The 27,745-nt window shown below is 34.6% G+C and overlaps 1 pseudogene; it reads left to right on the forward strand.

Moving 5' to 3' along the window:
* The first annotated feature begins 10,792 nt into the window (after nucleotides 1-10,792).
* On the forward strand, nucleotides 10,793-18,444 carry LOC118037223 (cytochrome P450 81Q32-like; annotated as a pseudogene).
* The last annotated feature ends 9,301 nt before the right edge of the window (nucleotides 18,445-27,745 follow it).

Genomic DNA, 27,745 nt, shown 5'->3' on the forward strand with positions numbered 1-27,745 from the left:
GAGTCAGGCGTGGTGTAATTAAGACCCAAGAGATTTGGGTCTGCGCTCTAGCTACACCCAAGCTGCTTGGGTGAGGTGCGCTTTTCCAGCCCCAAGTTTCTTGGGTCAGAGAAGGGAATGTCTGACCCAAGTTAATAACAACAACAACAATAATTGATTTTACCCTTCAAATCAATTATATGTTTTTTTATAATAATAATATTTTTTACAAATTTAATAATATTAATGCATATAATAATATTAATAATAATATTAAACTCGTTTGACCTAAGTTCTTATAATATTTATAACACAAATAATAATATTTTGATATTAATACTATTAATTATAATAATAATAATAATAATAATAATAATATTTATAACACGAATAATACTATTTTTTATATTAATAATTTTAATTATAGTACAATATATTATTTATTACACAAATAATAATACTTTTTATAATACTATTTTTTAAAATTAATACTTTTAATTATAATAACAAACAATATTTATAATACAAATAATAATATCCTTAAGTGTGGCTGCACAATCAGATCCAAGAACATTGGGTCCTGCTGCCCAGCCCATTTTTAAAGTGTTTTGGGTTTAACTTGGGCAAACCTAACATTATTGAGTCATTCTGGGCAGCAGAACCCAACACTGGTGGCTTATTTTGGAAGTGTTTTTTAGCCTGACTTGGCAGCCAGACCCAACAACATTGACTCTAGCTGCCAAGCCAGCCCCATAGCTTTTAATAGAGAAGATAATGCCTCCAGTCGCAATTCTTGACAAAAAAACATAGCAGAGGAACACCTCTCATGGCTCTACAGTATTTATAACATAAAATAATACTATTTTTAATATTAATACTATTAATTATAGTAAAAATAATAATATTTATAACATGAATAATGCTATTTTTTATGTTAATACTTTTAATTATAGTAAAAATAAAAATATTTATAACACGAATAATACTATTTTTAATATTAATACTGTTAATTATAATAATATTTATAATACCAATAATACTATTTTTTTTATATTAATGCTTTTAATTATAAAAAAATATTTATAATACAAATAATAAAATTTTTAATATTAATAATAATAAAATTTAAAATATTTATAATACAAATAATAATATCCTTGGGTATGGGTGCACAACGAGACCCAATAATATTGGGTCTAACTGCTAACCCAGACTCAAGATCGATGGGTCTGGCTGGGCAGCCAGACCCACTTCCCTTTTGAAGTATTTTGGGTCTGGCTGAGCTAAACCCAACACTATTGGGTCTTGTTGAGTAGCAGGATCCAATGCTGTTGGCTCATTTTGGAAGTGTTTTGGGTTTGGCTTGGAAGCTGGACCCAATAACGTTGGGTCCATCTGCGAAGCCAGACCCAGTATCTTTTGGTAGAGGAGGTGATTAATACTTAAAAGTACATTTTCATTAAGGTTTTATATCATTATATTGCACTTAAAGTATCATTAAATTCCATAACTTAAGCATGTTTTATAATAACAAGTTTGATAATATAAGATATTTTTAATTTATGATAAATGCTCATTTTGAATGCAGGCATATCTCACAATTCAAAGAATTGATTGATGTGTTTAACTATTGAAATCGAGAAGACAAAGAGAGGACTAAGCTTAGAGAAGAGATGTTGGTTCAATTGAAACTGGAATACCATTCGATTATTGGATCATAACTAGAGTTGTAGACCTTGGATTTAGGTTTAGTTTATTTTGATGGAAAGCTAAGACATAGGCCTAAAACTTTCATGAAGAGTCCAAGATTCAAAGCTGCCGTTCCAGGTTCACATCTTAGCAACAAAAAGTAAGTCTGAATTTGTCCTATAGTCCAAATACTGTTCGGTGTTCAACCCATATCTCGAGTTTTAGAAGTTAAAATGAGCTTATTCTTATTTTGTTGGAAAGCTGAGATAAATTCCCACAACTTTCATGAAGATGAGTTGTTCAAATTTTGATGTTAGCAATGATGTTTTGTCCAGCCAACAAGTCAATAGATAGCCACCAAGTCAAGAGTTGGCCACCAATTCTATAATTAGTCATCAAATCAATAGTTTCAAATTTTAGCCTATAAAAGAAGGTATTTGCCATACATTTAGGCATTTTGGTTTTCATATCAAAATCTTGCTCTTGCTCTCTTTCTTTGTATTTTGTAATGTTCAAGTTTTATTTCATATTATATTTTCATTAATCTCTTGTTTATGTTTTTCATTTCCTTTACTATATGACACGATCAAAAAATTGATGTCTTCTCCCAAGTGCAGGAGTGTCGAAGTAATAAATAACCCGGCAAGACTGAGATCGAACCATAGGAAGGTTAATTGTATAAATTATAAATAACAATAATACAACAACAATATTAATAACAACAATAATAGTAATAATAATAATATAATAATAATAATAATAATAATAATAATAATAATAATAATAATAATAATAATAATACTAGTAGTAGTAGTAGTAATAATAATAATACTCATAATAATGGTAATAATAATAATAATAATAATAATAATAATAATAAAGAGGAAGAAGTTGATGACAATTTTGAGATGGAAGATCAATGTGATAATTAAACAATGATAAAAACAAGTGTCAAGGTTAGAGGATCCACTAATGGTATTTCAAACAAGTATAGTATAAACTCTTATTACTCAACTAGAAACCACACATAAAGGAGGTTCCAATAAGATGATTTGCCATTAATAGCTCATTATAAATTGTTAACATGATCATATTAATTATCTTATTTAAGTAACACCAAACTTTTAAATATTGTTAGGAATTCATGATGCTAACTTATGTTAACAACAAATCAAGTTTCTTTCATAGCACAAGTGTAGGTAATACCATACGGTTGTGCTATGAGAGTGCTAAGCATTTGTTATACCAAGTGTTATACAACATAAATCTAGATTAACCATTTAACAAGCAAGGTATTAAGAATTAGTAAGATAAAAAGATAAGACATGTTAATATTAAATATTAAGGTCCATGTTGAGTTTATAATATACTTATTCTTACACCATTAGTGTAACCTTTTCACCTTGACATAATAAACTTAGCTAAATATAATGAAGAAGAGAAACATAAATAAACAAAATAAGAACATAAATAAGATACAAGTTAACTAAGTAAAGGAAAGGAAATGAAAAGCATAAACAAGATATTAATGAAAGCAAAACTTAAGAATTACAAAAAAATATAAAGAGAGAAATAAAGAGTATGATCTTGATCTGAACAACCAAGATGCCTAAATGCATGTCAAATGCCTCCTTTTATAGGCCAAAATTTAGAACTATTGATTTGATGACTAATTGTTGAGTTGGTGACCAACTCTTAACTTGGTGAAAATCCTTATCTTCTTGTCTGAATAAAACGTCATTGCTAACATTAGAACTAGAACCACCTATACCCATGAAAGTTATAGGAAATTATCTTAGCTTTCCAGGAAAAATAATTTGAGGTTATTTGGACTTCTATAACTCGAGATATGGGCTGAACACTGAACAATGTTTGGGCTGTAGGACAGATTCAGACTTCTCCGTTGTTACTATAATTTGGACTTGAAAATGGTCTTTTATAAAACGTCATTGCTAACATTAGAACTAGAACCACCTATACCCATGAAAGTTATAGGAAATTATCTTAGCTTTCCAGGAAAAATAATTTGAGGTCATTTGGACTTCTATAACTCGAGATATGGGCTGAACACTGAACAATGTTTGGGCTGTAGGACAGATTCAGACTTCTCCGTTGTTACTATAATTTGGACTTGAAAATGGTCTTTTAAAATCTTGAACTCCACATGAAAGTTGTAGGTCTATGTCTTACCAAATCTGTCTAAATAATTTGAGATCATTTGAACATCTAGAACTCGAGATATGACCCAATTACCGAACAGTGTTCCAGTTTAGACTACACCAACATCTCTTTTCTAAGTTTGGCCCTCTATTTGTCCTTTTAATTTCAATACTTAAACTCATCAATCAATCCTTTCATTTATGTGATAAACCTGTATTTAAGATGAACATTTACCATAAATTAAAGATATCTTATATTATTAGGTATGTTATTACAAAACATGCTTTAGTTAAGGAATTATTAATACTTCAAGTGCAAAATGATGATATAAAACCTTGATAAAAATGCACTTTTAAGTACTAATCACTATACTTAGTTAATTTATATCATTATTATGTTTTTATTTTTTTTTATTTATGTTTCTCTTCTTCATTATATATAACTAAGTTTATTTTGTCAAGGTGAAAGGTTACACTAATGGTGTAAAATAAGTATAATATGAACTCAACATGGACTTTTAATGTTTATATTTAAGAAAGTTTGATATTAACATGTTTTATAATTGTGATCTTGCTTACTTTTAATACATTGCTTGTTAAATAGTTAATCTAGATTTGTGTTGTAGAACCTTTGATACAATAAATACTTGACCCTTTCATAGCCTACTGTATGGTATAATCGACACTTGTGCTATGAAACGTGTCATAACCCAATTCTGGGTTATTCCCCAAACATCACTTTCTTTTTCAAAAAAAAAAATAAAAATAAAAATAAAGGCTAACAACGTAGAGAAAGTAGGCCGGGAAATTAAGCAGCAATTTTGGAGAAAATTTTAAAGCCTAATTGTACCTCATTATGTCCAAAAATGGAGAAAAATGCAAATTTAAGGTCAAATTAAATGATTATTGAACGAATTTGTATAAAAATCAAGTTCAAGGACATAATTAACTTTTTAATGGGCCAATTTGATTTAATCATGAGCCAAATTAAATTTTAATTATGTTTAAGAATTAATTTGGGTCCAATTGAAGGATTTAATTAAGTGCAAGGACTTAATTATACTTTAAATGGGTCAAATTAATTTTATTTGGGACTTAATTGGTGAAAAATGAAGTTTGGGAGCCTAATTTGGGCTTAATTGAGAAGATTGGAATTTTAAGAGACCAAATGTAATTTTTTCCAAGTTAATTGAATGAAATTACGGGCCAAATTGCAAGAAAATTAAAGTTTTGGGGTCAATTAGGGGCTAAATTGATAAAATTCACAGCCAATGACCAATCTGCAAAAGGTGCCAACTATAGGGGCTCAATTGATAAAAACTGGGGGTGAAATTGAAAAAATTGAAAGTTTAATGGTTAATTAGGGGTTCAATTGAATAAATCCGAGACTAATGACCATATTGCAAAGGGCACGTAAATCCGAGGCTCAAACAGTAATTCATCGAGGGCTTAATTGTATTAAATCAAAAGTTTAGGGTCAATTAGGGGTTCTATTGAAAATAATTGAAAGCTGGAGGATTAGATTGAACTTCGGTGAAATCCCTAATTTAACCTTAAACAATGTCGTTTTGATCATTAAAAAAAAAAAAAGAACTAGATGACGCATTGTCTGGTTACTGTTCATTGCCTTCCCTGTTTTACTCGGAAAAAACTGTCTGGATGCCTACTTTTCAGTTGCATTTAATGCTTCATTTCTCAATCAAATCTAACAAAACATGCACACAAATGATCCTTTGCAATTTCTCTACAGCCCCATAGGCCTGTTCAGGCTAAATGACAACTTATCGGCGCCATCCTAAAGAGACTAACTCAGTAAGCCTTTTCCTTTGATTTGACAACTCATGATGAATACTTTGAACCAACAGTTGGGATCTTTCCCAACTGAATCAAATGCTGAGATTTTTCCCCAGTGTAGACAAGATTGCCCACTTCCACCGCCTATAAATATAAGTGGATTTCATGCCCTGAGGGGGGAGAAAATCGGGTCTAAAGTCGGCCGAAAACCAGCTTTCCTCCCCAGAATTTTTCCTTTCTTGCCATCTGTCTTCACTCTCTCTTTTGTCTCCACCGTCCCAACCACCATTGTCATCACCATCAGATTTTCAGCCACCAATTCCACCACAGAAAGCCAACACAGCCACCTTCCGGCCACTAGGAGCCACCGTTGCTCGCTTTCTCTCTCCTTTACAAATTTTCTTCTCCTTTTCCTTCCACTACCACCGACCACCAACTCCCCCACCGTTCCTCGCAACGACGCCGCTCGAACTATTTGCTCAACCTCCTGATCACGGCCGTGACCACTGCCCTCGGTAGTCTTCTCCTCCGCTCGTTTGCAACTTCTACAACCATTTCGTTGCATGTAGAACATGAACTGCTACAAAAATAATTAACTTTGGATGTGGGCCGGACCTAATTCGACCCAGCCCACCCAAAAAGAGAAGAAAAAATATGTTGGGCCAATATCAGCCCACCTTTTTCCTTGGGTTGAGCTTGGCCCATTTCTATGGGACGGCCCAGCCCACATGTTTTAATAATATTTAATTAATATAATATAATATATTATAATATTATATATAAAAAAACAAAAAAAATTCAAAAAGATTTTAAAAAATCCTTTGAAAAAAATTTGTGATTTTCTTGCATATTTTTCTACCAATTTTGCATAATATCGGGTTGCATATTTACACTGTAAAATACAAATTCGATATTAAAATACCTGGTTTTTCTCTAAAATATTTCAAAAAAAAAAAAAAATTCAAAACATTTTAAAAAAAAAATCTCAATAACTTTTAAATTAACTTTTATTTTCATGCATACGGTCAAATCCTAAATTTGTTTCTAGTATATCTTCGTAAAAACAAAAGTTGCATCTTTTTCATATTTTAAAATGCAGAATGGATATCATAACCAGTTTATGATTATCTAGGATTTAACCAAAATATTAAAAACCTTTTTCCACCATTTTTTTCTAGGGTCCAAAAGTAGACTTTAATATATGTGGGGTGTAAAATTACACGATAAAGTACACCATCAGGTATTAAAGATACAAGGTGTAAAAATATGATGCTAAAATTTAGACTTTAGAATGGTTAGAATTTAATCTGATAAGATAGAAACTTTCTCATGAAGAGAGATCTACCTTGAATCTCATAAAAGACTAACGAATAAAAACCCGACTTAGAAAAAACAATCAAACAACAATGTAGCTTACCTTAGGTAGGGTGCACTGGGGTTGATGTGTCTTCCCCTTATACAACCAGTCCCTTACCCAGACTCTCGCAGACCATAGGTTCCTAGTGACCATAATACTAGGTGGCAAATCCTAAAAATTAATCATAATTTTATGATTAAATCTAAAAACTCGTCCCAACACATAACACACACACAACACCTCATCAGGAGGCACGACAAAAAGCCCCAACCATCGCCAGACGACATCACGGCGTGACCCCCGCGACAAAAGAAACTTGATTTGTTGTTGACATAAGTTATCACCATGAATACCTGATAACATTTACAAGTATTGATATTACTCAAATAAGGTAATTAATATGATTATGTTAATAATTTATAATGAGCTATTAATGATGAATTATCCAATTTGAACCTCCAATATGTGTGGTTTCTAGTTGAGTAACAAAAAGAGTTTATATTATATTTATTTAAAATACCATTAGTGGATCCTCTAACCTTGATAATTGTTTTATCTTTGTTTAATCCTTACATCAATATCTCATCTCAAAAGTTCTCTTCAACTCATTTCCATTTATTATTTGTAATTTTATACAGTTGAAATCTCTATGGTTCGACACCGGTCTTACTGGATTATTTATTAATTCGACACTCTTACACTTAGGATAAGACATCAATCTTTTAATTGTGTTAGGAGGCAATGCCCCGACCACAATTCTTGACCAAAAACATAACAGAGAAACGCCCCCAGGGCTCTATAATATTTATAACACAAATAATATTATTTTAATATTAATACTATTAATTATAGTAAAAATAATAATATTTATAACACTAATAATACTATTTTTTATATTAATACTTTTAATTATAGTACAAATAATAATATTTATAACACAGATAATAATATTTTTGATATTCATACTTTTAATTATAACAAAAATAATGATATTTATAACAAAAATAATATTAGTTTTAATATTAATACTTTTAATTATACTAAAATTAATAATATTTATAACACAAATACTACTATTTTTTATATTAATACTTTTAATTATAATAAAAAATAATATTTATAATACAAATAATAATATCTTTGAATATAACTGCACAACTAGACCCAAGGATATTGGGTCCAACTGCCCAACCCGACCCAAGACCGGTGGGTTTGGCTGGGCAGCCACACCCAACCCTATTTTGAAGTGTTTTGGGTCTCGATAGACAACAGGACCCAACGTTGTTGGCTGCTTTTGAAAGTGTTTTGGGCCTGACTTGGTAACCAGATCCAATAGCTTTTGGTAGAGGATACAATGCCCCCAGCCGCAATTTTTGAGAAAAAACACGGCAGAGGAACGACCCCACTATAATATTTATAACACAAATAATACTATTTTTAATATTAATACTATTAATTATATTAAAAATAATAATATTTATATAAAAAAATAATACTATTTTTTATAAAAATAATAATATTTATAACACAAATAATACTAATTTTTTATATTAATAATTTTAATTATATTAAAAATAATAATATTTATAATACAAAAAATAATATTTTAATATTAATAATAAAAAAATTAAAATGTTTATGATATAAATAATAATATCTTTGGGTATGGCTTTGCAGCCAAACCACAAGATCGATGGGTCTGGCTAGCAGCCAGACCCAACACTATTAGGTGCTGCCGGGCAGCAGGATCCAACGTTGTTGCTCATTTTAGAAGTGTTTTGGGCTTGGCTTGGCAGCCACACCCAACACTCTTGGGTCCAGCAGCCAAGGCAGACCCAATAGCTTTTGGCAGAGTAGGCAATGCATCTACTGGCAATTCTTGACAAAAAAACATAGCAGAGGAACGCCCCCTGGGGCTCTATAGTGCTGTCCGCACAGTCTATGGCTATAGTGTCGTCCATAGTGCAATGTGTTTGTGTCTACTCCCACACGTTTTGAAAGAGCTTGATAAAGAGTAAATGCAAACAGTGCAATCCACAGTGAAAGCACTCACAGTGTACAGTGATTCGAAATAGTGCAATCCACATTTTTCCTGGGCTGCTACTAGGCGCGTGGGTCTAGCCCTAGCGTCTTGGCTTAAAGCCGAACGCCAGGTGTATGCAGCTTGGGTTGTGCAGCCCCACCAAAATTCGAACTGATCATTTTCTTCCTAACCAGAAAGACAACCCTACCCCTTGCAATCTTTGCAACTCTTTGTGGCACGGGCAACCATGCCATTACGCATCTTCAATCCAAAGTGCTTCTAGTAAAGAGCAAATCTACAGTGCAGTCCATAGTGAAAGTACTCATAGTTTACAGTAACTCTCACTACAGTGTCAAATAATGCAATTCACAGTGAAAGCACTCACAGTTCATAGTAATTCCCGCTATAGTAAAACATTGATCCATTTTAGTTATAGTTAATGGTAATTTTTTTTCATTTTAGTCATTAATAATTTTTTTCTCTCATCAATTGCATCATTCTATGATCAAATTGAAGGCTAATTGCTTCTATTTTGTTAAGAAATGACACAATTGAAAGACAGGGGACAAAAATAAAAAAACACCGAAGAACTAGATTATTGTTTTGAAATTAACTAAAAAAGTTTATTTTTGTCCTCTTAATTTGCCACAAAACCATTTTCTATCCTTCTAATTTTTTCAGAAAACTTTTTTGGTCCAAAAATTCATATATCTTATTTTTTTTTTATCCCTGGTATGAAGTAGAAAAGAGAGCCACTAGATTCTTATGGTAGAAAGAGAAAATCATAGGTGAACATGGATTTCAACCACCAAAATAGTTAATTTTGGTGTTTTCATATTTCATTTTATGAGAAGAGTTTAACTAAGGTGTTTATTCACCTTGAAATTGCCTGAGATATGATCTTGGGTACTTTTTAAGATGGTTTTTGGTTTTTTGACCTTTTTTGGGTTGTTTAAAGGCATAAACATGATTATTTAGGTATCTAGGGTGTTTTTTAGATATTATTGGGTCAAAAGGTGATTGAAAATGGATTTATAGGGTTTAAAACACCTCTACCATAATTTTCCAGCATCCTCTAGTTGTCGAAATCTAGGTAGAGCAAGCAATGCAATGTTTGCCGCAATAAGTGACGCATCGCTTGCTATTTGTTTTTCTAGAAAAACATAGGGGTGGATGACCACACAAAAAAATTAAACATGTTCGGGCCTACACCTTTGGGTCTTTTTTTGGAGGCCTAGACGCACTAACCATGCCCTCGCATGCATGCCTTTTTTATTGGTTTTGTTTTCACTTTGATCCTTGACAATTGGATCTTTATTAATTTTTCTGAATAATTTTTTTTAATTTTATTATTTAATATTTTGTTGATTTTTAATTGGGAACATAATTATTTGAGTTTGATATTTTGTTGGTTTACTATTGAAATCTCAAGCAAATCTCTTCTTATAGAGTTGAAACTCAATTTTACAAACAAATATTTTTTTTATGATTAAATAAAAAATATTCTAAAAAACAATGAAATTGATAGAGTTCGGTTTTGGTTCAGTTCGGTTCTATTTTTTTGGTTTTTTGGTTATAAAACCGAAACTGAATCGAATCAGCCGATTTTTTTAAAAATTTTAATTGGTTTAATAGGTTTTTTTTTGTTATTTTTTTTCTGGTTTTCTTGGTTTAATCGGTTTTGTAGTTTTTTTGCTCACTCCTATTAAAAACAACGTAAAAGGATTTTAAAATGCTATTAAAAAATAATAAAAAGAATATTAGACTTTATATATTGATATATGAGTTGACATGAGGAACCCAAGAACGGATTTCCAGCGGCCAGCGGCCCTGTTTAACGGGTACAGTTAAGCGGACCTTGACTTTCCAAAGCTTACATACAAGCATTGATCCTCACCAAACCTGTTAGAAAGAATCCTCAACAATCAAGCAAGTTAAGCATGGAAGAAGACTACAGTACCTTGCAACGCCTTTTGCTACTCTCTCTTCTTCTGCCATGCTTTGTGTTTTCTTGCTCTTTCAACCAAGTTCTTGCTCCAGAAAAGAAATCAAGGCAAGATCAGTAATCTCCCACCAAGCCCTTTTGCTCTTCCAATTATAGGCCATCTCCATCTCCTCAAACAACCTATCCAGCGAACACTCGACTACCTCTCAGAAAAACACGGTCCCATATTCTCTCTAAAACTCGGATCCCGCCTTGCCGTTGTCATATCTTCACCATCGGCCGTGGAAGAATGTTTCACCAAGAACGATATTGGCCAACCGTCCTCACTTTTTGGTCAGCAAGTACTTAAACTACAGCAACACCACCATGGGCTCAGTCGAATACGGCGACCATTGGCGCAAACTTCGCCGCATAAGCGCTCTTGAAATCTTCTCCCCTGCTCGCCTCACTTCGTTATTTAGCATCCGAAGAGAGGAAGTCATGGTCTTACTGCGTAGACTTCACAGTGTTTCCAACTTCCAAGCATGGTAACTATGCTAAAGTAGAGTTGAGATCCATGCTCTTGGACCTGACGAGTAATATTATAATGAGAATGGTTGCAGGAAAGACGTATTATGGCGTAGATGTTAAGGAAATTGAAGAGGCCAGGATTTTTAGGGAGATCTTGGAAGAGTTTTTTGCATATATTTCCATGATAAATGTGGGAGATCTGATTCCAATGTTGCAGTGGGTTGATATTACAGGCTTCTTGAAGAAGTTGGATAGACTAAGTAAGAAGATGGATGTGTTCTTACAGGGACTGGTTGATGAGCATCGAGATGACAGGGACAGAAACACTATGATAAACCGGTTTCTCGCTTTGCAAGAAGAACAGCCTGAATACTACACTGATGACATAATCAAAGGCCATGTTCGGGTTAGTCAAACCTAACCCTTTTTATGTTGATTCAATCATTTAACCTGTTAAGGAAAAATGATGTTTTTGTTTTGATTCACTCAATTTTTCTTACGGTTTGATCTTTTGGTATCATCTCCCCTTTCAATTTCTTAGAGTTTCATTCACTAAAAAGGGAAACAAAACCACAAATGATGCCTAAAGCCACCTGTTTTTCTCTCCACCGCTTCATCAAATTTTGTGTAAACGTATTAAACAATTCATCAAGTTTTTTTCTCAACCCGACCTAACCCAACGTATTAAACTAATAAATTTCTTTTGACAACATAAAATCAACAAAATAAAGATCACCATAGATAGTAGCATGACATGACATGCATCGCCATTAGATGATGTCTTTTTCAACACGTGTGCGAACACGTGCTAGATAGTTTTCCTTGTGTATTTTCATTTCAGTTTTTAAATTAGCCAAATTAAGGAAAGAGAAAGATAAGGACAAATAATGGGAGAAAAAGAGAAAAAAAATTATTGGCATGCCAAATAATGGGAGAAAAAAAAATATTGGCATGGAGATAATGGGAGAAAAAAGGAGAAAAAAAATATTGGCATGCCAAATAATGGGAGAAAAAGAGAAAAAAAAATATTGCCATGGAGATTCTAAGCCATTTTCAGATAACAAACTTGTTCATCCCAGGTGGGCATCTTTCCCTTTGGAATACCTAGAGGGGATAAAATACACGGTTTTATTTCAAAACAACAAGCTTACAAAATACAAGCAAAACACTCTTAATACACACCCTCTCTTTCTCTCTAGTGTTTGTTTCTTTTGTTTTCCGCACTTAATAACATAAACTTAGCTGCCTATTTATACACAAAATGAAAGTAAGAAAATTCAAATTTCAAGGGGTGGTTGGGTGGTTGATAGTTGGTGGCTGCAGGTGGTAATTGGTGGCTGCACGTGGCTAATTGAGTTTACCATAACAAATTCCCCCTTTAAACTCAATCGAGGGATGTCATGCCAAACATGAACTTCAATCTGATGAATATCTCTCCCTTCAATGGCTTTGTAAAGATATCTACAACTTGATCATTTGTTTTGTAGGATATCGGTTCAACTTCTTTGTTCTTCACATGCTCTCGGATAAAATGATGACGTGTATCGATGTGTTTACTTCTTTCATGATACACTGGATTCTTGGCTAATGCAATTGCTGATCGATTATCAATATAAATCTTTGGAGGACTTTCTTAAGGAAATCCTAAAAACTTCAGCATATTCCTTAACCATATTAAATGGTATACAACTGAGTTGGTAGCGTTACTATCGATTGCTTCTTCAATGACCATGTGAAAGATGTATCTCCCATGAAAAAGACAAATCCAGTTGTGCTTTTCCTTTCATCAAGATCTCTACCTCAATCACTATCCGAGTAGCCAACAAGATTGAAGTTTTTACTTGAGGTATAAAACATACCTTCATTTATTGTTCCTTTGATGTAGCAAAGAATTCTCTTGGCTGCATTCAAGTGAGACTGGTCCGGTGTCTCCGTATATCTGCTGATAAGTCCAACTCCGTAGAGTATATTCGGTCTGATACATGTCAAGTACCTTAAGCTTCCTACTAAGCTTTTGAAGTAAATTGGATCAACATTTCCAACTTTACTCTTCCTCAATTCTACTCCATTCTTAACTGGAGTTGATATCGGATTGTAGCTTTCCATCTTGAACCTTTCAAGAATATCTTTGGCGTAATCGCTTTGGGATACAAAAATCCCTTCTTCTTTCTGCGTTACTTCTAAGCTAAGAAAATGTGCCATTAGACCAAAGTCTGTCATCTCAAACTCCTGTACCATGCTTTTCTTGAAGTCTTCAAACATGGTAGGATTGTTGCCGATAAATATCAAGTCATCAACAGATAGGCACACAAATAATATGATGCCATCTGCTTCTTTCTTCACATATATTGCATGTTCATATGGACATTTTTCAAATCCATTGTCTTGAAAATACCTATCAATTCTAGTATTCCAAGCACGCGAACCTTGCTTCAAACCGTAGAGGGCTTTCTTCAACTTGTATACTTTGCCTTCATTTTCAGCTTCAATGTATCCAAGTGGTTGTTCAACATAGATCTCTTCTTTTAGGAAGCCATTCAGAAATGCTGACTTCACATCGAGTTGATAGATCTTCCATCTATGTTGTGCAGCTAGTGAGATCATCAGTTTGATTGTCTCTAGCTGGACTACTAGAGCAAATACTTCTCTATAGTCAATGTCTTCTCTCTGTTTGTAGCCTTTTGCCACTAATCTTGCTTTGTATCTTTGTACTTCTCCTTTTGCATTCTTCTTCATCTTATAGACCCATTTGACACCTATTGCCTTCTTATTTTTTAGTAGATTAGTCAGCTTCTAGGTATCATTCTTCTCAATGGCATGTATTTCTTCATCCATTATTTTTATCCACTTCTCTTCTGTGATAGCTTCATTGAAGCTAAGTGGGTCACTATTTGCGAAGAAACAAAATAGAGTTGTATCTTCCATGACTTGAGTGGCATCGTACAACTCTTCTAGATTTCTCATCCTTCTTGGTCCTTCTGATGAGGATGCTGATGGTGGTGTTAATGATGATTCTGGTGTGTTTCTCCTATTGAATATAGGGAATCTGTGTGCCAGACTTTGTGGCTCATCTGCTGGTAACATCGAACCTTCTACAAGTACTGTTGGTACTTCCACTTTGTCTTCAAGGATCAAATCAATACTGATGAATTTTGCTTCTTCTTGATCACCATTCCACTGCCAAGATTTATCTTCTTCAAAGATAACATCTCTACTCATTATCACATTCTTTGTAATAGGATTATATAGCTTGTATCCCATCCTTGTATCACCATATCCGACAAAGATGCATTTCTCGCTTTTATCATCGAGTTTGGTCCTTCTTGCATCTGAAATCTTTGCATATGCCACACAACCAAAGACTTGAAGATGAGTAACACTTGGTTTGTGATCACTTCATGCTTCTTCCGGAGTGACAACTTGCAAACTTCTGGTTGGGCAGTGATTCAGTAGATACACTGCACATGGTACATCTTCAGCCTATTATTGTTTGGGCAACTTTTTTGCTTTAAGTAGACTTCTTTCCATGTCAAGAATCATTCGATTCTTTCTCTTAGCTACACCATTTAGCTGTGGTGTATAAGCTGATGTTGTCTGATGTCTGATGCCTTGTTATGTACAAAAGGCTTCAAACTCATTTGCTGTATATTCTCCACCTTTATCAGATCTCACAGTTCTTATCTTATAGCCACTTTGCTTCTCGACAATTGCTTTAAAATCTTTAAAACAATTGAATACTTCTGACTTCCTTTTCAGAAAGTATACCCATGTCTTTCTGCTAAAATCATCAATGAAAGTAAAGAAACACTTATTTTGTCCAGTTGACATAGGCTTTATGGGACCATACACATCTGTGTGCACTAACTCCAATGGCTTATTTGCTTTCCAGTTGACTTCTTTGGAAAAACTGGATCTGTGATGTTTGTTGAGGACACAACTCTCACAGACTTCATCTGGATGATCAATGTGGGGCATACCTTTGACCATCTTCTTGCTTGCTAGCATCTTCAGACTTGTGAAATTCATATGTCCAAGTCTTAGGTGCTAGAGCCACTCTCCATTGTTGGTGATGACACTCAAACACTTTGCAGCTCATATTGAATGTTTAAAGGAAACATCATATTCTTAGACATCTTCACATAGGTAATTAATCTCCCCATTGTAATCTTTGACTATCAGATGACAATTCTTTGTGTAAAGAGTATATCCTTTCTCCATAAGTTGACCTATACTTAGCATGTTGTGCTTTATGGCTGGAACATAGTAAACATTTACGATGTAACTATGATCGCCATTCTTCAACTTGATTGGGATGTTGCCTTTACCTTTTATCAGAACTTTTAAGGTATCTCCAAATATGACTAGACCTTGTATGGTCTCATCTAGATCATCAAATAGATCCCGTTGGCCACACATGTGATTGCTGGCTCCAGAATCTAGATACCAAATATTCTCATGATTCTCACGTAGTCCTTGTTGGACTAATAATGCAACTAGTCCTCTGATGATGACATCCTCCTCTGCATAGTTGGCTTGTTCATGTACCTCCGATGGAGCTTTCCTTCTACATTTAGTGCTATAGTGCCCAAATTGATTACAACTATAACACTAGATATTTCTCTTGTCACGGTTATTGTAACCGCCTCTCTTCCTTTAGGAGTAAATGCTGGTTGTCCCCGGCCTCCTCTGGTAGTGTTTTTACCTCCTTTTCCTCTGAATCCCTTATTCCAAGACCCTATTCCTTAAAATTGCTGAAATTCTCCTCGTCTTTGTTGACTCCTTCCTTGAGTGGTATATCCACTTATTGAAGTCTCCCTGCCCTCCTTGAGAGACAACTTTGATTGTAAGGCATGCTCAATTGCCTTATCTCCATTTCTTTTCACAATCTTTAGCTCATAAGCTTGCAAAGAACTCATAAGCTCATCCATTGTCAACTTGTCCACTTTTTTGGATTCTTCAATAGCAACAATAACAAAATCAAATTTTGGATCTAGGGATCTCAAAATTTTCTCAGTAATTCGAGCATCTGAGAGGATTTCTCCATTTCTTCTCATCTGATTGACTATCATCATAATTCTTGCATGATAATTAGAAATGGATTCTGATGACTTCATTTGCACTAATTCAAATTCACCTCGCAAAGATTGAAGACGAATCTTCTTGATTTTCTCAACACCTTTGTAATTTTATTGGAGAGCCTCCCATATTTCTTTTGATGTTTTTGCGGAAGCTATGATCTCAAATGTGGCTTCATCAAGACCTTGATAAATGATGGTCTTTGCTTTGTTGTCTTTCTTTCTATTGCCTCTCAGAACTTGTTTTTGTGCCTCTTGTAATGAATTTTCTGCTTCTTTGGACTCTGGTTCATCATAATCATATTCCATAATCTCTATACACTCTTGTGAACCAAGAAATGCCTTCAATCTGATACACCAATTATCATAGTTGTCTTTTGTTAGCTTTGGGATGAGTGTTTGTGCATTTTCTATAGTCATTTTGCTCTTTGAATGACTATATCACCTTTTGGGAGTTGAATTTGGCAAAATGGACACTGTAGATTGATCCGGAATGCTCAAAACAATAGGGAATTGGTCTTACTTGGTTGAAAATGGGGTAGAAATGGGCTGAACCGGTCAGAAAACAGATTCTGGACGTCGGACAGTTCGTTGGGGTTAAACCGGGAATATTCTAGGGAATATTCTTCAGGTCGGCTGGCGGCTGGAGGCTCGGCGCGGCTCAAATATGGCATGCGTGTGGCTTAGTCGTCTTCTTCTTCTAGGCGCGTCGGCTGCGTGTGGGCTAGTACCTGAGTTTCAAGCGGCGCGTGTTGGATACCGCGAGCTCCAATGAAGATGATTTTTGCACCAGTGAGTTTGTATGGATGAACTCTACACTATGGAGTGATCAAAATGTGTTTTTGACAACTTTGAAAATTCAGGTATATCCCAAAACTCTTTTATTTTCTGACGAACGGGGCCCTGATACTAATTGTTGATGGGAGAAACCAATTGTTGATGGGAGAAACCACTGGTGGTGGCTTTGAAACACTTAGAGGGGATAAAACACCCGGTTTTATTTCAAAACAACAAGCATATAAAATACAAGCAAAACACTCTTAATACACACCCTCTCTTTCTCTCTAGTGTTTCTTTCTTTTGTTTTCCACACTTAATAACATAAACTTAGTTGTCTATTTATACACAAACTGAAAGTAAGAAAATTCAAATTTCAAGGGGTGGTTGGGTGGTTGATAGTTGGTGATTGCAAGTGGTAATTGATGATTGCAGGTGACTGATTAAGTTTACCACAACATTCTCATCTTAGCTTTCGGGTCGGAGTTGACTTGAGTTTAATTCACTATATATTTTGTGCAGGTGTTGTTGCTACATCTATGGAATGGGCATTAGCCAATCTACTCAACCATACAGACGTGCTAAGGAAAGCTAAAGCAGAACTGGACGCTCAAGTTGGAGACCGCTTGATAAAAGAGTCAGATTTTGCAAAACTAAATTACCTTCAGAGCATCATCTCCGAGAATCTGCGTTTATGTCCGGTGACACCGCTTATACCACCGCACATGCCATCCTCCGACTGTACCATTGGAGGATACCATGTCCCAGCTGGGACCATATTATTTGTAAACGCATGGTCTCTCCATAGAGACCGTACACTGTGGGATGAGCCCACAAGTTTCAAGCCTGAGAGATTTGAATCTGCAGGCAGAGTTGATGCATGCAAGTTCATCCCCTTCGGGATGGGAAGGAGAGCTTGTCCTGGAGATGGCCTAGCAAACAGAGTGATGACCTTAACTTTGGGATCGTTGATACAGTGCTTTGAGTGGGAAAGGGTTGGTGAAAACAAGATTGACATGACAGAGAAGACAGCAATGACCATGTTCAAAGTTGAGCCCTTAGAGCTCATGTATAGAGGTCGCCCGATTCTAGACATGCTTCTCTCTTTAAGTGATCAAAAAAAATAAAATTGTCAAGAGTGCTGCCAATATTATATGTATTATTTTCAAATAATAATAATAAATTATTCCTTAGGGTTTGATTTTCTTGTTATTTTGGGAAATGATGCTACCAAATGTTAAAATGATATCAAACTATAACTTTCAGCAAAAAGTTCCCCCCCTCCCCCTCAAGAAGGGGTAAAAATGAAGGTTAATGATAATAAACGTGGATTATCAATTTATCTAATTAAAATAATATATATATTTTTTAAATAATATTAAAATAAACATAAAAGTTTTTCTTTTCCTTATACATATCAGCTTTTTTATCTACTATTACAATTTTTTTAATGTAAAAAAATATATTAAAAAAATATGTATATTTATTTTTTATGTTGAAAAAAAAAATCATTCAACCCATGATAAAGTAGAAGTCATATAACTAGTATTTATTTTTTATGTTAAAAGAACATTCATCCGACCATGGAATATATATAACTTAGTGGAAATCTAAAATGGGTTATTATTGATTAAAAAATTGGTCCACTTGCCAATCCACTTAATAAAAGTATGGTAGGGATTTCGTGTCCTGTTACGTCAACATGTTTATTCGGGTATTTAGGCATGTTGTTGGGTAAAAAAGTTATTGAAAATGGAATTTTAGGGTTTAAAACACCCCTAACCTAATTTTTCAGCCTCTTTTACTCGTTGGAATTTGGGTACAGCAATTAATGCGTTGTTTACCGCAATAAATGATGCATTGCTTGCTATTATTATTATTTTTTTAAAATAGAGATGGATTATTATAATTAAAAAAATATATATATTTAAACATATCCGAGCTTTCACCTTTGGATTTTTTTGCAAAAGCCAAAGCGCACTGGGCCAACCAAGCCCTTGCGCACAATTTTTTTTTTTTACTTTAATCATTGACAATTAGATCTTTATTGATTCTTTTGAAGGGATTTTTTTAGTTTCTTCTTTTAATATTTTGTTGATTTTTAATTGGGCAATATAATTTGTTTTATTTTGATATTTGTTAGTTTATCGTGGTCTAAAAAAAAGCCCTGATATTTAGTTGATTCTTAATTTTATTAGTATTTATTTTTGTTATCATATAATAATATTAAAAAAAATGTTGAGCCTGATTAAGCTCAGGTTACAAATTTGTCTAGTTAACTTTAGTTGATTTGGAATTGGACTTCTTAATTTGTTTCAAATTGCTTTCTATAGAGCTATCAAAATCTCAGGAAAATTTCATGACATAGAGTTGGTGCTCTCGATTTTATGAGAAAATGATTTTTTATGATTAGAAAAAAATAGTCTAAAAAAATTAAAATTGAAAGAGTCCATAACCCAAGTCACGAGCTCGACAATTTAAGTCGCGAAAATTGTATCGATCCAATAGATCATCTTCTTAATATTTTTTAAAAAATTATGTCACCTTGAGATTTATATTTTAACTCAAATCGTTAAGTGGACTATGTTATATCTAGACAACTTTGAAATGGTTTTATCTAGAACACGAGTTAGGTAAGCAAATCAATTGTGAGGTTTCATGATTAACCCATTAACCATCAAAAAACTTTTTCTTGATCTAAATTTTTTTTTTTTAAAAAGTAACCCGCTGCTTAACGCAATCCATGTTGATAATGAAGATCTAAATAGGTTATTGTTGATTAAACAACTGGTGTGATATTAGTATTATATAATATACTACAAGAGCTCAGTTCCCCTGTTACTGTTTACCTAGATACAAAGCACTATGGATTGGAACAGTATAATGACAGAGCTGCCCTTGCCATAGAAAGTTGCAAAGACTATCGAGAGAGGGTGCGATTGTCTTTTCATTAGGATGCATTTGGCATTGAAGGAATGGTTTGAGAGAAAACGGTCCATGCAAATTTTGGTGGGGCATAGTGAGTGCTCCTGTTACTGTTTTTCTAGACACTAAACATGGTAGATTGGAGCACTGTAATGATAGAGTTGACCTTGTCACAAAGACATGCAAAGACTATAAGGGGAGGGTGCGGTTGTCTTTTAATTGAGATGCATTTGGTATTAAAATGATGATTTGGGAGAAAAACAGTCAGCGCAAATTTTGGTGAGGTATGGTGGGGATGCAGACACCTAGCGTTGGCGCCAAACCCTTGCACCTGGCTGTAGACCCAAACGAGCGGGTCTGCAGACCCACACACCTACTGCAGAGATTATTCATGTCACCAAGGACTACTGAGCACATGACATGGCACCAAACATATGATGCGGTTGATGGTGTGATGGTGCATCCTTCTGATGGCGAAGCGTGGAAACGCTTTAACAGTGTGCATCCTGACTTTTCAGCTGAATTAAGGAATGTCCGTCTTGGGTTATGTACAGACGGATTCAACCCATTTGGGTCATTTATTGCTCCCTATTCTTGTTGGCCGGTCATACTCACAGTTTATAACTTGCTACCGAGAATGTGTATGAGGCCGGAGTTCATGTTTTTATCTACTGTCATACCCGGTCCAAGCAGCCCGGGGCGGAATATAGATGTTTGTCTTCGACCGTTGATTGATGAGCTGGCGCAGTTGTGGTCTTTTAGAGCTTTGACTTATGATATATCGAGGAAACAAAATTTCCTTATGAGGGCGGTTTTGATGTGGAATATCAATGATTTTTCAGCTTATGAAATGCTTTCTGGTTGGAGCACACATGGGAAACTCGCATGTCCATACTGCATGGAAAACAACAAGGCATTCACGCTAGCAAACGGAGGTAAAGCTTCTTTTTTTTTTACTGTCACCGTCGCTTCTTGCCACTTAATCACAGGTTCACAAAGAACATAAAAGATTTCTTTGTTGGCAGAGTTGAAAAAGATGTTGCATCCCCGCGTCTTTCTGGTGAAGAATTGCATCATGTTGTATCAAAGTACGGTGACATTGTGTTTGGCCTTCAATCAGGTAAGCAAAAGTTTCCTGATTTTGGTTTGATTTATAATTGGGTAAAGCAAAGTATCTTTTGGGAGCTTCCTTATTGAAAGACCAATCTTCTCCGCCATAACCTTGACGTCATGCACATAAAAAAGAACGTGTTTGAGAATATTTTCAACAACGTCATGGATGTGAAGGGGAAGACAAAGGACAACATCAAGGTTATAATGGATATAGCTTTATACTGTAACCGTAAAAATATGGAGTTGGTTTATGAGGAGTCACGGGTCGCAAAACCAAGGGCAAGCTTCGTGTTAGAGAAAAACGCACAACTGCTAGTCTACAAATGGCTTAAGAGTCTGCGTTTTCTGGATGGACATTCATCGAACATATCAAGGCTTGTTAACATAGAGGACTACATATTGTATGGAATGAAGAGTCATGACTGCCACGTGTTTATGCAAACACTCATCCCATTAGCTTTTCGTGATTTGTTGCCAAAGGGAATATGGGATGCACTGACAAAGATCAGTCATTTCTTCAGATATATCTGCTCCAGCAAGTTGAATGGTGAGCACATTGAGAGGCTTAAAACGAATATCATCGAGACACTATGAAAACTTGAGATGATATTCCCTCCTTCATTTTTTGACTCAATGGAGCATCTCCCTATACATCTATCGTTCGAGGCAAAAGCTGGAGGACTGGTCCAGTATAGATGGATGTACCCATTCGAACGGTTAGATATTACAATTGCAATGGAATTCATATCTAAAAGTATTTTATATGTTTTTCTTAATTGGAAATACTTGAATTGTAATTCAATGCAGGTACTTGTTTAATCTAAAGAAAAAAGTTAAGAACAAGGAGCATGTAGAGGCTTCGATATCTGAGGCCTATATTGTTGAAGAGATCTCAACATTTATCTCGTACTATTTCGAACCTCATCTGAGAACAAAAATCAATCGCGTTCCACGACATGATGATGGCGGTGAAGTGCCTTCCAGTGGGAACTTGTCAATATTCTCCAATACTAGATGACCCACACCTAAAAATGTCGTAAGAGGAAGATATTTATCGGAAATAGAATTCAAACAAGCACACAACTATGTTCTATTTAAATGTGATGAGCTGAGACCATTTATTCAGTAAGTTTATATATGTGCAATACAAATTAAACTTTGTCAGTAATATACTGCTAATTATATATTGTGAAATCATACACTCATTATCACTTGCAGGCAACATCAACAATATTTGCTCTCCAATAACTCGCAGTTGACCGACTACTAGATCTTTCAATTACAAGATGAACAATTTGCCACATGGTTCAGAACACATGTAAGCACTATCACAAACTCATTCTAACTTGCAAAATTATTATACGTATGCATGTCATTACGAGATTCTCGTTCATTTACCGTTTATTGATGTACATTACATGTATACAAGGTTTATCAAATGGGAAGGAGTGCGTCTAAGTCATTGTCTTCACTAAGCCTCGGGCCTGAAAGAAAAGTTAAGTGATACAACGGGTATTTTGTCAATGGATATGTTTTCCATACTGAACAATACGGGGAAAGAAGAAAGACATACAACTACGGTGTTTGTGTTAAAGGATCCACAAGTAGTGAGTTAGAAGTTGACTACTATGGTAGATTAGAAGAGGTCGTCGAACTACAATATCATAGCGAGCAGAATATAGTGTTTTTATTCAAATGCTATTGGTATGACACGACGGACAGAGGAATCAGAGTTGATACGCACCATGGTCTGGTCAAAATCAACTCAAAAGCTAGACTCCGCAACATAAATGATGTCTTTGTTTTTGCAAAGCAATGTCAACAAGTTTATTACACATACGCCCCTTCATTTAGAAAGGATCGATCAAGAGTTGATTGGTTGTCTGTTTTAAAAACGAAACCACGGGGTCGTGTCGAGGTTGTTCAGGATGAGAACGAAGACACAAGTGTGCGGGATGAAGTCTTTCAAGTTAGTGAGTTGGTTGAATCATATCGAGTTTCTCCTTCGATTGAATTGGAAGAAAATTCAAATTTTCGTGTTTCCGATGATAGTCTTGTTGATGTTGACGTAGAGGAGTTGAACGTTGTTTTAAGCTCTAGCGAACAAGGAAATGTCGATGAAGAAGATGATATCCATATTGAAGATTGCGATGAAGGTGATGACTATTCAATTGATGACAAAGAAGAAGATAATTCTGACTAACTATCAAAACGAAGACCTATGTAAAACTCTTTCCTTCATGTAATTTACATTATGGATGATATATTTTGAAACATGAAATATATATTTATTGTTTAAGCATTGTTGCTATTGTTCTGGTGCGATGGACAGTTTAACATTGAATTTTTTGCAGGAAGGTAAATAGAAAATATAAACATAACATCTCTTATACATTGAAAAATCACCGACGTCCATACCGACGGACCGACGTCCGTCGGCAACTCACAGAGAGTTCGAAAATAATTACAACAAAATACCACAAGCACCGACGTCCATACCGACGTCCGTCGACATCTCACAGAGAGTTCGAAAATAATTACACTAAAATGCCAAAATCACTGACATCCATACCGACGTCTGTCGGCATCTCACAAAGAGTTCGAAAATAATTACACCAAAATGCAACAATCACCGACGTCCATACCGATGTATTTATCAACGTTAATACCGACGGAATTATTCCATTGGTATATTGTCGGTGGCTAAATTTTACCGACAAAAATACCGATGGAATGTGCGAATTCCAAAGGGCGTGAATTCAATGCACCGCTGACCGTGTCAGATTACCAACAGAATCACCAATGGACCGTGAAAAATATGGAGGGTAATTAAAAAATTCGATGCGAAATTTAAAAATTACCGACGAATTTTTAGCCAGTTACCGACGGATTTAATTTAAATAATATTAATTTTATATTGCCGTCGGTGAATCCGTCGGTAAAACTGCACTATAAGTTCTTGCATCCGCCCCTTCAGTTCATTTTTTCTTCTCCTCCGTTTCTCACCCAATATTCTTCAAGTTTTCGATTTTTTTCCTCTCAAATCTTCGAGCTTTGTTGAATCTCTAGCAAGCTTGGTTGTGAATCTTCATCATATTAAAGGGTATGTATTTTTTTCTATTTCATTTCATTTTATTTATTGTTATTTTTATGCTTTTTATGTTTTTTGTTTTGTTGAATTTTTTTGTAATGTAGATAAATTTTTTGTTTCAACACATTATTAAGGTATGCATATTTCTTCCCTAAAGTCTATAGTTTTTTTTTAATTTTTTTAATATTTTTTATTGTTATATTGGCTTAATTGTTATTAGTTAATTTATTGAATATTTGTTGTTAATGTTGAATTTACCTTAGAATTAGTAATTGCATATGTTCGAATAATTAGTAATTTAACTCTATTGTTGCATGATTTGTGTTTAATTATTTTCATTGTTTTTAATTGTTAGTTTATAATTTTTCTTTAATTTATTGAATATATTTTATTGTTGTATTGGTATAATTATTTAATAATTTGTTGAATTAATATTGTTAATGTTGAATTTACCATAGAATTAGTAATTGAATATGTTGGAAGAATTATTAATTTTATTCTATTATTGCATGATTTGTGTTTAATTGTTTCTATTTATTTTGAATTTATTGTTTTGTTGTATTGGCATAATTATTTAATAATTTGTTAAATTAATATTGTTACTGTTTAATTTACCATAGAATTAGTAATTGAATATGTTGGAAGAATTATTAATTTTATTCTATTATTGCATGATTTGTGTTTAATTGTTTCTATTTATTTTGAATTTATTGTTTTGTTGTATTGGCATAATTATTGAATAATTTGTTGAATTGTAATTGTTAATGTTGAATTTACCTTAGGATTAGTAATTGAATATGTTGGAATAATTAGTATAGATTGGGTGAATTGATTGTGGCTATTGTTAATATTTGCAGGTTTGTGGATTTGGATAGTATCCCAGTATAGGGGAGGTGCTGCCGAATTTTTTTTAACATTTGAATTTGATTATATAATTATTTATATAAAATTGGTTAGATACACAGAATGAAAACCAGAGCTTCACGTCAGGCAGCATCAAGTTCGTCTAGCAGCGAGGAAGATATTTCCTTAGGTGCCTCTCAAGAAGAGGCACCTACACCACATGTGCCGTCAACTGATGCTGCCTTTTCCAGCGCTGTTTCACATCGCAGAAGCGGCATTCCTTCGCAGCAGAATCAATTTACCCGCCGCCCGAGTAATATCATCGGCGTTTAAAGCGTCGATGGAGATTCCATTGTTTCAATGGAGTCAGATATCCAGGCATCCTGAATGGATGCCTCAAATCAATGCATGGTTTTCCAGATTTGAGGTTTGTGTTAATATATAATTTTCAGCTTATTTCTAATAAATTCTTAATATAATTGTAAATAAATTATTAACATTTTTAAAAATTATTTTTTATACACAGAATCGATTCTGCTAGAATGAGGAACATAACACTGTTATGAGGAGGGTGTGGGAAAATCACGCGGCAACTAGGTAACATCGAAAACAATACAACTTTTTTTTTACAAAAAAAATTATGTTTCGAAATGTAATTTTTGCTTGCGTGAAGTAGGTTGCGTGATTTTTGATACGAAGCCCAAAAAAGGCCAAAACAACTACGAGGGATAAGGGGTTCCAAGGCTGGAACGATGTTGCGGTTTGGAGGGATTTCAAACCGATATACATCCCGGAGGATATATGGCCGCAGTATCTTCAGCACATGATGTCTAAGCGGTTCACACGATGCTCACAGTCCGGTGCTGGCAACCGGAATCAGCCAATTCATGGCTCCATCACAACACACACTAGCAGCACCGTTATGTTTGCTGCACATTCAAAGCGGATTAATTTAAATGAAATATATCATTCGATTAATTTGTTGTTAATAATTTTTTTTCATTATAGGCTACATCTCTTGGACGTGAGCCGAGCCCTATAGAGCTGTTTGTGGAGACGCACGTGCGGAGTCAAGACCGCCAAAAGGGGGTGCAACAGTTCGTTAACAGCCGTGCTCAACATTTGGTGGTATGTTTGTTCAACCATTTTATTTTGTAAGTTATTATTATGTTTATTAAATTGAATATGACGATTACTTTTTTTATTTTCAGGATACCTTTAATAATCGGTTGAGGGAGAGATACGGGGACGATCCTTTGACTCATCCGGAATTCGATCCGAATTTGTGGATGGAGGCTGGATCGTCAGGTGGACCCGATAAAAATCGGGTTTACGGGCTCTCCAACACTACGGCCGAGAACTTGCGGTCGGCCCGTAGTGCTTCAACTATTGGGAGCTCCCAATCAGTACCGAGCTCCCAATCTAAGGAGTTTGTGGCCTTGCAGCAACACACGGCTCTGCTCATCGAAAAGTACGACCACCTATCCGAGGCATACACACAACTCGTAGAACAACAAAGAGTGGCGTCCGAACAACAAAGAGCGAAGTCTGAACAACAAAGAGCGGAGTCTGAATGACAAAGAGCGGAGACTGAACGACAAAGAGTGGCCTATGAAGAGCTTCATCAAATGGTCATTAACATGGCACAAGGTGGAACATGTGCACCAAATCCTTTTTGGTCACATAACAGCCAACCTCCTCCTCCTCCTCCTCCAAGACCTTTATATTAATTTTTAATAAACATTATTTACATTTAAAATTTCATTTATTTTTTTTTGACACATTCATTTTGTAATGAATATTATTTATCTTTTATTTTTTTTGTTTTTGATGCTTAATATAAATTTTATTTGCATAATTGGTTTTTATTACCATTAATTTATATCATTTTTATATTATGTATTCAAAATAATTAAAAAAAAATAAAAAAAACATTACAGAGGGATTTACCGACGGAATTAATCCATCGGCATTAGACAGTAGCCGAGACCATAACCGATAAATTTCCAGACGGATAAATTCGGTCGGTATATTTTTTACTCACCAACAGATATACCAACGGACTTATTCCGTCGGTGTTTTATCTTACCGATGAATTTACGGACGGATATATTCAGTCGGTATTTCAAAATTCACCGACCACTTTACCGACGACCAGTAACCGTCGGTGACTTGTGATACCACCGACGGATTAAAATCCGTCGGTATTTTTCAAGCGGGAAACCTCTTTTTTTTTTGCGCGCAAAGTCTGTCTGTAAAACCGTTGGTAAATGTTTTTTTTTGTTTTTCCGACTGATATAGCTACGGAATGTGAAATCACCGATAAAAGGTTACCCAACGGACGTATTCCATCAGCAATTTAGTCGGTAAATAGTTTACCGACGAACTCCTAATCACACACCAACGGAATATTTCCGTTGGTAAAACTGTGAATTCTTGTGGTGATCTCTTGGGTCTTGTGTCAG

This window comes from Populus alba, chromosome 17, assembly GCF_005239225.2.
Source record: "Populus alba chromosome 17, ASM523922v2, whole genome shotgun sequence".
Classification (NCBI taxonomy): domain Eukaryota; kingdom Viridiplantae; phylum Streptophyta; class Magnoliopsida; order Malpighiales; family Salicaceae; genus Populus; species Populus alba.